The 12728-nt window shown below is 33.7% G+C and overlaps 1 protein-coding gene across 2 annotated transcripts in view; it reads left to right on the forward strand.

The window, feature by feature from the left end:
• The first annotated feature begins 1010 nt into the window (after positions 1-1010).
• LOC128214284 (cAMP-dependent protein kinase catalytic subunit 1) overlaps positions 1011-12728 on the forward strand; it is a 185824-nt gene continuing 174106 nt past the window's right edge. Inside the window, exon 1 of one of the 2 annotated variants that reach the window (XM_052920673.1) lies at positions 1011-1155. The gene's annotated coding sequence lies outside the window, so the exon portion shown is untranslated. The remainder of the gene's footprint in view (positions 1156-12728) is intronic. The other variant, XM_052920672.1, reaches the window with a different exon arrangement.

A 12728-nucleotide genomic window follows, 5' to 3' on the forward strand; every position in this document is an offset into this window, starting at 1 on the left:
CTGTATTGTGTTTTTGTAACTACCATACATATGAAACAAAGATACTAAGCCATAATTGTTTATAAATTAAGTTCACGTGTATGTGGGTTATTTCGATTCGCCCTTGGCAAACGTGAATGATTGGTAACTTGTAAAGTGAAACGTTAAAAATGAGTTAGTTTGACTTATAAATTATATTTTGACCAAACCCATTTCATCGCGTGTAATTCTCTATCAAAATATGATTCTAAAATGACGTGTTGTGGAACGGGAGTTTTCTTTCCCATTGCGGGGAAGAAATAAAGTTCCATGCCCTGTAAAAGTACGGAAATTTATTAACATGTATCTTCGGCAACAAATGACAGTCGTGTTCCCATTTTTTTGTAAAAAAAACTATTAAGTATCTAGAGGTGATTTCCCGAGATCACATTCGAATGGGATATAATTTTTAAATTCTTGCCAGGAGATAAAATAGCGATGCAAAAATCGCCAAGAGGTATTAAGACACAACGGTCCATGACATCTATTTATTTCCAGTTTAAAGACTGTCATCGTTTCTATCAGTTTCAAGACCTCTGGGGTCTTACCCTGTGCTTCAAACAACATTGTTTCCATATGCATAACTGTTATTTCAGTGGAATTACACTTGACATCTAGTTTGATGTTGTTGTTTTTTCATTTGCTTGTTTGGATCCTCAAATTGAAGTACATCTTAGCAGCCTGTTTATAAACGCTCACTCCAGTTTGACGATGAATTGGTATGAAGCCTCTTAATGCGCGTTGATGTCAAATATCAGGAGTATCTGTAACCGTTTGTAACATCCTGGAAACCTTTCTCCACTATAGGAACACGCAGTGATTGACCCATTCTCTGATGTCATACTTAGTAAATCATTCAATACCACTACAAGATTCTAATATTTACTGCTGGTCGAGAGTATAGTTTGCCCATGGAAAGCGTTTTTAGATAGCGTGACTTCAACAGATTATTTATATGCTGCAAGATATTTAGATGTTTCTGTTCACTTCAGGGAATCCGCTGTGGGCTTAAGAGGAGGCTTGATTGACTGAATGCTCCGGGTTTATTCCGACTATATTCGGATACAGTGCAAGTTGTGAACATTCTTGAAATTCTGAAGATCAATTGGATTATTGGATAAAAACAAAATCCAACAGGTAAGTGTTATCTATATTGTTTTCATTGAGTATTTTATAACCATAATTATTTTACGTATGTAATACGTTATGTATAAACGAATCACTATTTTAAATACTTTATGGCAAGGTCAAGTAATATGTGTATATGGTGAACTAAAAAAGAGGAAACTCCACAAAATTAAACCCGAATAGTTTTTGATAACGATATTTTATTGTAAATGAAATATGTGGTACTCGTCTTGTGATGTTGTGTGTCTCTCGTACTTCTGTTAAATATCTTTGTTCTTTGTGTCTTTAAATAAGGTCAACGTTAATCGTTAGACTTATGTTTTTGTCATTTGTGATGGAATCCATTGTAATATTGGTATTGAAACTTTTTTGATTGAAAATGACTCCGAGTGCATGTAGTGTATAAGAATATCTTTATAAAAAAGGCATTTACTTATTGCTCTAACAAATCACTGGTATGCATCAATGATTGATCATTTCAAATGTTCCGATTAAAATGACTTTCATAATCCCAATGAACACTCTTCAATAATGGATTATCTCGAGAAGACGATTAATACGAATGATTCCCAAAGCATTGCTTCTCTTCGCACTTTCATTCCCGTGAACAGTATAAGATGATCCAACATGGTAATGTCTTGTATAAAGACGAACATTTAGTGATTATTTTGTATTTGAATATATACCAATGCAAAGAATCAATCATTTATATGCAAACTCCCGAGCGAACATCTAACACGCTAGTTTTCAAACATGAGCATCGACCTAGACTTGTCCCTGTAGGTTTCATTGTAATTATATCACAATCCCCCATTGTTACCTACATGATTCCTCCTCTATCGATATCTTTCCTTGAGTTCAATTTAGTGCCAATGTTGACTTCGAGCGAATTATCTCAAGTAATGACACGTTCATATTTTTACAGGTTTTTATTCTGAAAATGTGTGGCAACAATTTTGCCCACTATATCCTTTATTCAATAGTTCTATGAGCTAGGCTAGCCACATGTATAGTTAGGAATTTTCCTTGATTCTAGCCTTCGCCTACTTGAAGCAGCCTCAGCGCCCGTTATTGTGGCACTTCAAGAACTGTGATTTTCTTCTTTTTGGTATGAAAATCAATTCTCGTTTTCAGTTAACTGTTCATTTGCTAGTCAATTTATACAGCGGATGATTTGCGCTCAAATCAGTTTAAGACAAACACTCCTGGAAAGTTCATGGTCAAATAAATCAATAGAACTTTATCAGATTTGGTGCGTCTGCTCTGCTAATTTCGTTTAAATCGGTTAATTTCGTATTTGTGTGTCTGTTTCTAAATGCACGATAGGCTTATGCGCGAGTTCATCCTGCTACTATTCTAAATTCATGGTAGGATTATTCGCGTGCGTGTTTATCCTGCTTTTATTGAATTTGGATGTTCGTGGATTGTTGTTTACTACGTGAATGACATGTAGGTCCTAATAATCCAAATACACACGGATTAGACAGTTTGAAGAGGGTTTATGATTTTCAACGTTTTAAGCAACACGCTGTATCATGGATTCAAACTCCTACTTGATATTACTACAAACTTATACAACTACGGCAATGATCTGAATTACTGTATTGTATAATGCACGAGGAATAGTCAAAGGGGAATCTATTTGGTTAGAAAATATGACGTATTTCTAAGAACTCGACTGTAATTCAATGACTCGAAATTCCATTGCCGCTTAATTAGGATGACGCTACGGTAATAAAACGTTTGTAACAAGACGAACTTGGTATTAAGTTTTAATCTTAATTCTTACTTGTATTATAAACTTTACGACGAAAACTACATGTACACGCCCAAATGCCACCAATTTAACAAGTACCCTGATTAATGCCAAATGCTAGGGCCTAACAGATATTCAATGAGGGACACACAACGTACAGATAACATTCAGACAACACATGCATCAAAATACATGTATCAACCAATGCTGGGGTCACCGTTTTTTGGAACGATTTGCGAAACAGAACCTCAGTGGAGGTTTAGACTAGTTTACAAGTGCTTAACCTCATACTTGTCCAAACATTCAGAGATACTGAACAATTCAAAATTATAAACCGAATCGGAGCAGTTATCAATCAAGCAACAAAAATTCATCGACTAATGCAAAGTATCAAACTCAAATATCGAGTACTAAGTAGGTTTTTGCCTATAAACGTTTTAATGGGGGATTAACAAGTTATGCGTAAATAAACATCAACAACCTAACTGCCGTCAACAATTCGTGACATCTAAAACACTGAATGACACTTCTTTAAGAGTAATAGACAGTATAATTTGATTTTCCACTTTAATACACTTTACTGTTATCTGTTCTCATGATGACGTCTTCAGAGATGTCCAATATTTTCCTTTAAGCAAACTGTTTCGCCGATTGTTCCATGACAAAAACCAACACAATCACAATACCAGTCTTGACGTAAGATTACAACCAGTTTAGCCCGAAAAAGACTCGTGTTTCATTGACCGTTCCAAGGCGATAATCCCATCAATTATCTGTAAAGCTATTTTGATGAGTGGTGTGTTTGTGGTGTTTGTACGATTGTGCCTCTAGTTCACTTCCCTCACCGTGTGCCTCTAAGTTCACTTCCCTGATCTTATGCCTCTTAACAGGGTGGTTTTATAATCTTCAACTACTAGGCTTGTCCCTGTAGTTTAATTGTATTAGTGAGTTTACTGAAATATATGTACACGCTATAGAGAAGGGTAACCAAACACCAGCAAGTAAAACTAATATTCAATCTAAAATAATGCATTTTGTAAATTTTGGTTTTATGATTACGCAATAAAATTTGAGAAACACCCAACTAATGCAAAAAAAAAACATTCCTGATAATTTATGGTGTCCCTTTTTCCGTTCATCGTCCTTTAAACAAATTCTATCTTAAAGCTTGGCCACTTTAAAAGTGTTTTCATTCGATTCAGAACTTTGATTTAAATTTCAGCGGACGGTACACACTTTCAAAATTGTAAATCGGAAACCATTTGCCATATTGTGCAATTCAATCACAGAAGTGCTGTTGTAAAATACGTCTGCAAACATTGTTATGGCAAGCCGTCGAAATTAATGAACATGAGTGGCGCAGATCGTACGCAAACTCCCGTTTTTTCTCTCGGTCTTACGAAGGACATAAATAGACAATGGTAAACCAGACAAATGAGCATTGCTAGACATGTACATATATGTATTTACTTGGACAACAAGTACATATAAGTTTCGAAATCTTTAAACAGTTGTTTTTTGTTTAAGCCAAGGTTGAAGTGTAAGCACGTCGATAACGCTTATAACGACATCAAGGCTATGAAACATCTCGACGAAAAATAACTATGCTGGCTTATCAAGTGACTAAATTATTTGACCTAAGTTTCCCTGGAAAAGTCCTGTACTCTAGCACCGTAACACCATGTGACATTTCGTAATATTCATGCTTCCGTGGTTTTAAATACATTCATTGACGCTATTGTGTATGCAGATGGTAAACCGACGATATTTTTTTGAAAATCTGAAAACATCCGTCTCGCTTGTTTTAATGAAAATGCAACTATGTTGTCCGACTTTATGCAATCTAATAGATTAAGGCGCCATTTTATTGAGTCTTGCCAATCAGCTAATGTAAGGTAAATGATTTGAACAATAATTGCACATTGCATATCCGTGAATAAAGTGTATTACTTTCAATGATGTTTGTAACTGTGCAAAAAAATTATTACACGTATTTATTTGTATGACACCCACATATGTACCATTAGTTCAGTATATTTTATGGCATAATGTATGGTATTAAAATGCAAAATGCCGTATTTGTACGTTTTCTAAGAGCATAATAAAGTTGCATTTCATTTATTGTCAGAGATGCATTCTCAATTATTTAACACTTAACATAAAATGCACGTTTTTGAGATAATCATTTATTGTGAAAAGAGCTGTTAATGGGCCACTATATTGAAAAATAATTTGCTTTAAAAATCAGATATCAGTTGAGTCTCGAAAAGCTTGGAAGTTCATGAGAAGTAAAATTGAATTACAAGGCACTTAACAATATATTTGCAATATCAGTCTGGGTTCCTAGAACTCATTTGGAGAAAAAAGTGTCTGAAATGTTACACAAATTATTTATTTTAGGGTAAGGAGAATGTCAGTTTTTTATGAAAGTGACTTTGGCCACTCAGTGGCTGTTACGAATTTCCTTTATCCCGATTGCTGATGGCCGATATAAGTTTCAAAAGTAATTCTTAAACCCAAAATCTTGAAATATATAGTTATAATATATTACAGTGTAAATATCCAAGTGTATATATTACATTTTAATTTTTAAAGGTCATTTTAGAGGTCAAATGTAAATAAGAAGAATACACAACCGGATTAGCTTCTTTCTTTTATTATTTAAAAATATTATATTGTGTGAAGCTTATAATAAAAGATATTAAAATATTTTGTATAGCAGAGGGTTGACGTAATTTCCTTGTTTTATTTTTTCAGCCTTAGAACCCAGACTATTTGAATAGGTTCTGGAAGTAGGCCAATAACTTGTGTTTTGAAAGAACGATATCATTATTATTCTGCATCATAATGACTTAAAACGCTGGTTTTAGCGACAAATGAATTATAAATCTATACTTTTGAATCATGTCTAGATTACATTTGATTTATGATTGGAGGAAGATGCACCTTTAGAAGTGTTTATCTAAGATTGAACTTCTTTATGTAAGTTCCACAAATATATCAGATTGGTATTATCTTCTTCTAGTTACAGTGCTTTGGTCGTTTTGAGCCACAAAATAAAATAAAAATATATATTTTAAATCAAATAATTTAGCCATGTTTTAGGACTGTATAATATTTTATAAAGACTCGTTTCCTTTTGAAAGAAAACAAAATACAAACATCCTCATGAACTTTCTCTCAAGTTTTAACAATATATTGTTTATGCTAAAATGTTTATACACAGAATAAGTAGAAAATTCTAAAACATTTCTTGTTCATGGCGATCGGGGTCTGAGTGGTGTTATATTGAAAAATGTGAATTACTTATATCAAATGATCCCACAGCACAAGAAAAAAATCAAAGACATATTTTAACTTTTTGTGTATCCTAATTTCTGTGCAAGGATTGATCAGCACTTGTTCAAAGTTCATATCATAACATCAGCTTATCACAAGTTTCATGTTCGAACTGTTGATTTATTCGTTTGCCTGTGTAGCAGAAAGTAGCCTACATACGCTGTCCCTATTGACATTTTTTCTGGAGATTGAATCAGGTCAATATTCCTCGCAAATAGTTTCTATTTGTGAAACCACCTAATTTAAACCTTGACGGATCAAATATCAGAGTTTCCAGTTCAGGGAAGAATTTGCCAGATAAGAATAAAGGTTAATTACGATCTTACGATCATAGATTGTTTTCATTATTGTGTGGTAAAATGGTACAAAATGCATTTGCCATCAAATAACTGTATACTGATTCTTCAAAAAGGCACATAAGATATTTTAATGACTAAATCACGGAATCTTATCAAATTTGTTAATATTATTGCTTCAAGATGCACTCTTACTCTCAAATAAGCAGCACCAACATTAATACAATTGTTTTAATTTACCGAAAAGGATGATTAAATATCGAAAACAATTATGAAGGATACTTTCTTAAACATATTTATTTTACAAAGATTGTGAAACAAGTTATTACAACATTATATTAATCACTCTCGTTGGCACGATTTTACGCGAGAGTGTGGTCTTGTGTTGTGGGGGAAACCGGAGAACCCGGAGAAAACCCACTTGTCCGGCTTGGTGACCACAAACCAAACTCACATGCGCCCAAGCCGAGAATCGAACCCGGGTCGCCTAGGTGAGAAGCGAGAAGCGAGTGCGCTAACCACTGCGCTAACCGGACAACCGTGTTTTATTTAAAGTAAGGTGCAGAAAACACAGTAACCGTTACTTATGAGACGATAGTTGATGCCAGTAATTCTATATCACCCACCAGTCATTTAATTTCTGTGAGCTTTCAATTATAAACACACGGTTACAATTTTGTTATCAGCTATTATTTTTTTCCATGAATTCTTATTTAGTAAGTAGTCCAAGGTTTATCACTAAAAATTTATGTTTGTTATACATGCGTCTGTATTGATTCTAAATACGAGTATCACTTGTACATCACGTTTGTCCATGTTTTTTTCATACAGTAGCATGGTATTCTGTAAAGCATAGCTATTGTGCTTTTTTGTTCACTGGCAGATGCTGTTTTGTGGAAATTTATAAGAAACACATACTTTCGAGCGTTATAATGTTCTATTCACAGTATTTATAAGTGTATTTTAGTGTGCATGTTAATTGCTTTTTCACCGAATCAGTCCTATAAAGTTTCAAGCTGTAGTGTTTTCCTATGAAATTCGCAAGCGTTACATTCATGCCTTAATTTCATATGGTCACGTGAGACTTTTTGTTCCCCTTCTTTACGCATGTTCTTTTTCAGGTTAACTAATACAGCTTAGAAATTGTTCATGCTGTAACACTTACATATGTTATACATTTACCTTTATCTTCAGAGAAAATACTTATTGAAAACCTCACCACATACAAAGTATTGTTAAATGCTCTCGGGGAAGATACGTTTAGTAGAATACCATATTTTTCGTAAAACTAGTGTAGCTTTATGAAAAATCCTATGAAATAAGCGCAATATATTTTAGTGACCTTTATCGATTAAAAACAACTGATGGAACATATTGTAGAGTGTTGAATATCGTGTGGCTACTCCATACAACAATGATAAGACGGTCAGAAAACCTGACTTATCTATAAATAGAAAGGTTTTGATGTTATATTCTATAGCATAGGGATCTGCTCATATCCTTTAATGAATGTCGGATAAAATATAAAGAGCTGGTATTATGTCATTTGCGCTGTCGCAAAGATCAGACAGGACAATGTTCTAACCATTCAGGAGTAAACCGAGATTTGTCAGAATGGCATATGGATGGAGAAGATGATATACGGTATTTCTGTGTGACATGTCGAAAACAACTGTTTGTTTTCAGTCGAATTTACTATGCCATTGTCAATCGAAAACAACCTCGGATGTATATGAACGGTTAACGATGTCAGAAATATTTACATTTAAGTACGCTGCAAGCCGATCACGAAGTGATTGAATTAAGAAGTTAAACTTAGTGAGTTCACTCTAGGAATATTAATCAGTTATGCAATAATACACATCGTGACTGGCAAACAATTAAAACTAAGAAAAACAAAATGCACGTTAAACACTACAATTAATAAATGGTATTATTCAAAATTTAGCGAACTACTTCTACTGATGTATCGGCATACATCCGACGTTTTCGATGGAAATGCCCGCGGTGTTCCGAATGTATTTTACAGTTTGGTCATCAAGCCGTGCAAGTGCATTTTATCTAGTTTTATCAGTTTCCTGAACATTGCAATACCACGCATTCTTTCGCAAACATCATCAGAATATAGTGTTGTAACTAATTGTTTTACTATACTTGTTGAATAAATATCGTTTTATGAATGACGGAATTCAGACGAATTCGTCTGACATATGAACACTATTTGTCTTTCATGATGCCGTTTCTATCTAACCCATTGACGTTAGCGTCATAGATCATCGTGTACTTTACAAATATATCACATATATCGTTAATGCAATATTTTCAAATAAAACGAAAACGTACCTTAGGGACCCTATAACTTTTCAGTGTATTTCTCCTTGCAATCTGAAATATTTGCATAACAGATCTCATTCAATTGTGTCAGGACGTTTATATCGTTCGTTGGAGACATGTGTTTATATCATGCTATTTCATAATATATCTATCAGATACCTTTTGATCTTGATCGATTACACACAATCAGTATAAACGGATATCAATTTCTTTTCATATTCCTTAGTAGTTCAATCTCCTTTAGAGATGCAGATAAAATGACGATAGACATAAGGGCAAAACACAACAGAACTTCTAAATTATTACCAGAAGATGACCATGAGATCCAAAGACGTCGCCAAGATATTCTGTGATTCAACGGCTGATAACATATATTTTGTTCTATCTATGACCGTTATCGTGTAGTACATTATTTTAAGAAAAAATACCTACTTACGATATTTCCCTGTTGCCCAAACATTGTTTACCTATGATTATCCAATTTCAATCCTCCAAAGTGATAACACTTGACATCAGTATATGTTTATCTTCTACTTCGTTTGGAATCTCAAATTCCATCACGTTTTGAACTTTTTTCTTTAAACCAGCATATTTTAGTTCATGTAATACATATTTTATTTAGGTCGAGTCTGTTGCCTTGGTATAAATCATTACTGGTGACCATTTTGAACGGCCATAAGAAAGTACCCCTTGCGGGAATCGAACTCATGGGAGGCAAACACCAAAACGCCACACTCATCCATCATAGATTGAAAGCGTAGAATTAGCGTGAAAACGCTTCATGGTCATTGATGTCAAATGTTTGGAATATCTATAATTTCCGCGCTTGCTGTATGCCATGACAATATATACAGCCATGCAGTTTGTATGCAACATAAAAAACAAAGTTGTCTTTCTTTTTACCGGGAGTTTAAAGGGGATAGACACAGATGATACTATTGCAAGAATACAAGAAAATTGTCAAAATATTACATAAAATTGACATAGTTGTGAACGAATTGAATCTCACTTACTGATGTATAATATCGTTTTTGCGCATTTATTGTTTTCAATTCGAAATTTACTACGGTTGTCTATCACGTAAATCCCAGTTAGTTTAAAAGATAGTGTCGGTATATTTATCTTTACTCATGAACATATATGATTTAAACTCTGAAGTCAGTACGCGCTATTTTTAAACGGGGAAACACATGTGAGACAGCAACAATTTTGCGTTTATTATTTTAACCATGTAAAGTGATGTATAATCGGCCTCCTGCTAGCTCGCATTGACGATTCTAGGCTTGTTTTGAGGAAATACTGTTTCTTTTAACGATCTGTTGTCTAGCCCCTTTTAATCCTAATCCAATATTCGTAAATTCGTTATAGAAAATTTGTAGGTTTGAGGGTGTCTATGACTTATACCAATATAGACACCAATAGCCCTCAAAGTAACAAAACGCAACGTTTCAGTGAATTTTTGAAAAAAATCAGCACGTTTCATGGTTTAAGCATAATGTTATTTGTGTCGTGTTAAACAGTCGTCCATTTGTTTTTGCCGTATTTTTTCGTTCCATTTAAATATTGTTCGTGGCTTGCGGTTATTAAACAGAACGGTGTAAATCGTCATTCAGTAGTTCAAATAAAAACACTTAAAAAAGTTGCAAAGTGAAAACGATTTTTATGGTGATGTTTTAAAGAAAATTCGTAAAATTAAAATGTTTCCAGCAGGCAGTTGGGCAGATAGACTTAATGAATTACTTGGATTTTATTTAAACCGTGGATATAAAGGCAATATTTTGAAGAGCACTTGCTTTCTTGTATGAATACCTGAAACAAAATATTGGGTTGAATATAGCATCCTTTTATAACTAAACTTTCAGTGCTTTGATTTTTATGAAGAATTTGCTAATTCATGTTATCATTAAAACCGTGTTTTGCGGACACATGTTGACTGACTCTGAGTGTTTTGGCTGTGACTTAAATTTCTTCAAATATTTTACGTTTTCAAATCATTTGGAAGGAGAGAATAGCATATACTAGTCGCTTTTATTTTTAATAATGGTTTTCTTTGTTTGTTCCCAGTTTTAGTACAATGATGTTTTTTATTATGAAACTCTATGATCACACAGTTTTAAACCTTTTAAGGCAGACTGTGTGTGAAGCTTTTGGTTTCTAACGATGACTGCATCGTATCTTTGAAAAGTATTTGCATTAGGTGCTCTGAATTGTTTCCCTCCGTCTGCAGATAGAGTTGGGATCTCTAATCATTGAAGTACTTGGGGTTTACCTTTTCGTTTTTATTATTATTTGTTTTATTGATAAGTTTCCTCAAGTTAATGCATACTTTGATAAGATTTATCTTTTGCGTTTTATCTTTATTAAGAATTGTTGGGATAAGAGTGAGGTTTGTGCGCATAAACTGGTTTAAACCCCTAGTAAATTTACATTTTACTGACCGTTCCAAGGCGGTACCTAACAATTCTTGATAAACATACCAATTATATATATATAGTGTTTATGCACTGTGCTGTTTGTAGAGTTGTGTGCTGTTCTATGTTTCTTGTTTGTGAATTTGTGTTCTATGTCTTTGGCGTTGCCCATTGCCACTAAACCGGGTTTATGTTTAAACTTTTTGCTACTGAGCATGTTTCTGTAGCTTTTTGCATATATATTGAATGCCTGATGAATTGAAAAAGTGGGTCAAATGTGAGTAACGCTGAGCATGAAAGATCAGACAGGATAATATTTTGACCGTCCATAAAGTAATTTTCGATTTGTCAGTGTAAAAGAAAGATAGGGTTATAGGTTTTTCGGTTCTGTCTAAATGAAATGTGTGTAGTGGTTCATCGTAAATAAGTTTTGCTTGTCTAGCGCAGCTCATTTATCATACATTGAACAAATTATTCACATTAAGTACTGGAACAACGTTCTCTTTATTAAATCATCAAAAGTTTCGTAATTGGTATATATCTTGTAAACATTTTTTACAAATTGGCGCCAGCACAGTAGAATATGTTACTCTTTACAAAGAAATCGTATACGTCATAGGTGACTGTAATCCAGATTTTCTTGAATTTTAATGACGCAATCCTTGGCCAAAACATTAGCGTTGCATTGTTCTTCAAAATTAAAATGTGGGCCAAGGATTGCACCATTAACACAAAAGCAAACCTAAACTATTTCACACGTGTTGAATCAGAAAATAGCATACTTTTTTATATGCTAAGAAATATTTCCATATATTTTATGTCAAAAAAGTATCTTAATTGTTTGTTTACATAGGTTGTGACCCGTGGTGACACATGTGATAACCAAATTTAAGTCACGTGTTTTCTCACCCTCTGGAAACTTTCGTGGTATCATTACAGTCTGGTATATTAGCAAGCGTAATTTTTTGTTTCGTTCCTTGTACTGTACCAGCCTATTTTTATATGATTTTTATGAGTATCAGACATTTTAAGATGTTGATCGATTTCGCTAAAATCAATCTACATCTGATTCCTTTCCGACTCTTTAGAAGTTGAGATCGAAAATCGATTGATCCTCTAGATAATTAATGTCGATTGGACGAAGTTGCAGCATTAATTCAATTTATCGCATGATCAAAGTAAAATACAAAACAAATGCCAGTCTCTTAACTATCTTAATAACCCTAACATTTAAATACGTCTTCTAGCCAAAAAATCCTGACAGCTTTTCTTTTTATTGTTTTGTTTCTTATGTAAAAACAGTGGTTCTTATGAAGGATACAGAGTTTAGTTTAAAAGAAAGGTGCAGAAAACACTTCATGTCGAAATATTTAAACAACTGTATTCATTTTAATAAATCTTATTTGGGAGTAAGAGTGCAACTGACACTGTCATAAGGCCTTCAAG

Source organism: Mya arenaria, chromosome 13 (genome assembly GCF_026914265.1).
Source record: "Mya arenaria isolate MELC-2E11 chromosome 13, ASM2691426v1".
Lineage (NCBI taxonomy): Eukaryota > Metazoa > Mollusca > Bivalvia > Myida > Myidae > Mya > Mya arenaria.